Here is a 3,865-nt window from a genome sequence, read left to right on the forward strand (position 1 = left end):
CATCCTCTCCTTGCGCTTCCCTGAGTTGATGGGCCAAGTGCAGCTTATCAGCCTTAGCTTTGTACAGCTCCATCTGAGTGTCTTGCTCTTTCTCTCTCAGACGGCGACTCTCCATCAGGGCTTGCTTATAGTGCTCAGCAGGCACACTATCGGCAAGTACCAAAGGTGGTTGCTCTTGCAACGGCTCCATCCTATCATAGGGTAGCAGCAAAGTTTCCACTCTCTTCTTTACCCAATCTGTGTAATCGGGCATCGCAATGGCAAACTTCTTCCCTAAGACGGATCCATCCTTCACCCCAAGAGATCTCCAGGCTTTCCCTATCTGCTCCAACCTAACAGGGTCATCCTTCTTCTCAAAACACACACTCTCATCTATCTCAGCTTCAAATGGTCTTCTACTCATAACAAACCCTAGCTGGCGAAGGGAGAGAACTGGGTTGTAGTTGATGCAACCCTTGGTCCCCACAAGTGGCACGTTCCGGAATTCACCACAACTCATGATAACGTCTTTCACATCCATCCGGTACGACTGCCATCTGATGTCATAGGAAGTGAGGGACATCACCCTCTGAGTCCACTTCAGAGTGCTCTGGGTGTCCACAAAGGGTCCGCTGACAGGCAAGAGTGACATAAACCATCTGAACAGGAGAGGTAGACAGCACCTGATGGCTCCACCCTTACCATGCCTACTGTGGATGGCATAGTAAGTGTCAGCTAAAAGGGTTGGGACTGGATTCCCTCTGATGAAGATACTGATGGCAGCAAAGTCAATGAAATTTGGCATACTGGGAAATAGGATGACTCCATAGATCATGGCAGCAAGCTGTGCGTGAAAAACTTCCCAATTCCCCTTTTCTGCTTCATCTCTGGCAATCCTCAACAGAAACTTCAATGGCAGACCCACTACTTCCCCACAGGGCTTCCAATTCTCACCAACCTCCTCAACACTCAACCGGAGAGCTCTGGCAATCAATCTGAAATCAACCTCCTTTGGGACGTCCAAAAAGGGGGTCTGATGCTGAATAGGGATACTCAACAGGATAGAATACTCTTCGAGAGTAGGTGCAAGCTGATAATCCTGAAATGTGAAGCATCTGAGCTCTGGATCGTAGAGCTGAAGAAGTGTCTGCAGAGGTACTGGATCCACTACTGTCTTCAGCACTGTCAGAATGTCTCCATACCGCCCAACAAAACTCTTCAGTCGATCATCTGTCACGAGACTACCCAACTCGACTAGTGGAGTTAACGGCTCACGATGGAAACTGTAGGAACAGGTCTTCCGCTTCGGCTCTGAGACTGTTGCCATCTCTATCAGTAGACAAGCTCTGGAATGTACCTGAGAAATGATATGCATGCAGAGATTAATTTTTTCTCTTTTTTTTTCTGATTTTTCTTTTTTTTCTTTTCTTTTTTTTTCAACATTTTTTTTTCAATGCGTTTCTTTTGAAAAATAAATATGCTATGATGCACATGATGCAGACTGGACTGGCTGGTTGTGCAAACTCTGATACTAGGTCGAAGCTTCAGTCAAAATCAGAACATAAATCCAACTTATGGTTAAACTGATCACACTGTTGTCTGAACTAGAGTCACCAACAGAACCAAGTCACCAACGGTACCTGTAATAATGATCAACCCTTCCCCACTCACGGGTGTAGTCTAGGCCAGGGTAAAGCTGAGAGAAACGCAGCATAAATAACCTTTCGCAGAATACTATCATATACACACCGGAAATATGTAACGACAGTATCCCACCAGGGTCTGAACTGCTCGTGATATCAATGTTCCGCTAAGTGGCGCAATACCACCCGCTTCCCATGAATCACTCTATTCCTAATCATCCTAGATTTTCACTCATGGTCTGGGTGTTGGACCTTTTACCTCAACTGACTCTCCCCCCTCACACAGAGAAAACAAACAACCAGCCAGACAGCAACAAATGATGAATATGAATGCAAACATTAATGCACACAATCAATGCAATCAATAAATGTACATATATACAATGAATGCAATAAAATACAACAAGCAGAAAGCAACCAAAACCCTAATCCTAGAGAGCGCTAGGAGAGACTCGCCCAGGGAAGATGGACCAGCATAGGTCAACTTCTCTATTTCCCCAGCAGAGTCGCCAGCTGTCGCATTACGCGAAAAACCGGCGGGAAAGGAAGAAACAACAGAGCCGCCACCGTGCGTTATTTATCCCAAAAGAGGGAAAGGAAACGCTCAGAGTAAACCTAGGAAAGAACATGGTCTCGCGACCAAAGAGGATGGGTTCGGGAGTCGGTTATGCGAAGGGAAGGTATTAGCACCCCTACGCATCCGTAGTACTCTACGGGATCCACGCACAAAAGGAAGGAATATTGGTTGCTAAACACTGCTCAAACTCACACACACTGGCTGAAAGAGACAAAAGAGACTGACTGAAACTGACTCGGCAGGATGTCGCATCCTGGGCCTACTTAGTCTATCAGGCATAGACATCAGAGTCGAAGTAGTTCGGACTGGGGAGACGACACATGCTCGCTAGGATATCGCATCCTATGCATACGTATCTTCTCGGACGAGAGAAGAATCAGAGCATTCGTAGCTCGGCTGACACGCACACAAACAAAACAAGACAAAGGCAAACGTGGAGCCCGACTGCCAATCGCTGGACTTATGTCAGCATCCGAACCTAAACACACGCAAAGAGGCAAACGTGGAGCCCAAATGCCAATCACTGGACTTACATCAGCATCCGAACCAAAACAAACACACTGGAACCCAAATGCCACTCGATGGACTTACATCGGCTTCCAAGCACACAACAACGCGACCGGTTAATAGGGAGTCGGGGACTCGAGCCTATAACTGTCAAGCACACACTCCAACAAACAGACAACAAATTGCTAAGGAGTCAGGCACTCGAGCCTAGCAACTGTCAAACAACACACACAAAAGAAAAGAAAAGGCGCCCGGAGAGATCAGCTCAATCTCCTGCCTACATACTTCATCTGGTATGAAGATCAGGGCGATGTAGTTCCCCTACGCAGGGAAAAGGATCTAGCCTAACCAGATAACAAAGGGAGACACAACTCTAGGGAGACTACGACTCGAGCCTAGATGTTGTCATGCAAAGCCAACCCTAAGTTAAGGTTTCTATCTAAATGGCACAAGGGCTAACCTATCCTAAACATGGCTCACACAAGAAGCAAGCCACACACACCTGACTTGCACAGGGAGCAAGTCAAGCACAACTTATTTTGCACAAGGGCAAGTCTAAGCTAAACCTAACAAGGCAAGGCAAACACACAATCACAAGAAGCACACACTATATGCATACAAGAGGCTCACACAAGGGTTAGGCACTGAGGCCAACTGGAATAGGGTCAGAGGTTGCTCTTAACCTTGCCATTGAGAGGCTAAGGTGAAGCAGATGAAAGGAGATGAGGGGTGTGCCTCATTGCTCTTATCCCTGATCAGGGAGAGCACATCAGAAAGTGTGGGAGCTCAGAAAGATGGAGCTCTTTCCACATTATTGACTCAATAGATCTTGGGTTTTGATCTCAATGCTACAACCATGTAATGGGAGCAAGGAGAAGACTCACTGAATAGTAGGGGATAGGTTGCTTATCCCTTTGATCTACCAATTGCCTTACTTGAAGGACTTTTCCTGCTTGGGACAATTTTAAACACACACAAGCATTGCCTCTTAAGGAGGACTTCAGACAGTTTGCCCGGCCAAATAACGGGACGGGTCTCCAGACTACATGAAGAGAGAGTAATTATACCTCAAAAGCAAATTGCTAAATAGCAAAGCAAAGCAAATAAAGCAACTAAGAGTACCTGAAAAAGGTCAAACCAAATCAGTTCACAGTTCAAC

Source organism: Lathyrus oleraceus, chromosome 3 (genome assembly GCF_024323335.1).
Source record: "Lathyrus oleraceus cultivar Zhongwan6 chromosome 3, CAAS_Psat_ZW6_1.0, whole genome shotgun sequence".
Lineage (NCBI taxonomy): Eukaryota > Viridiplantae > Streptophyta > Magnoliopsida > Fabales > Fabaceae > Lathyrus > Lathyrus oleraceus.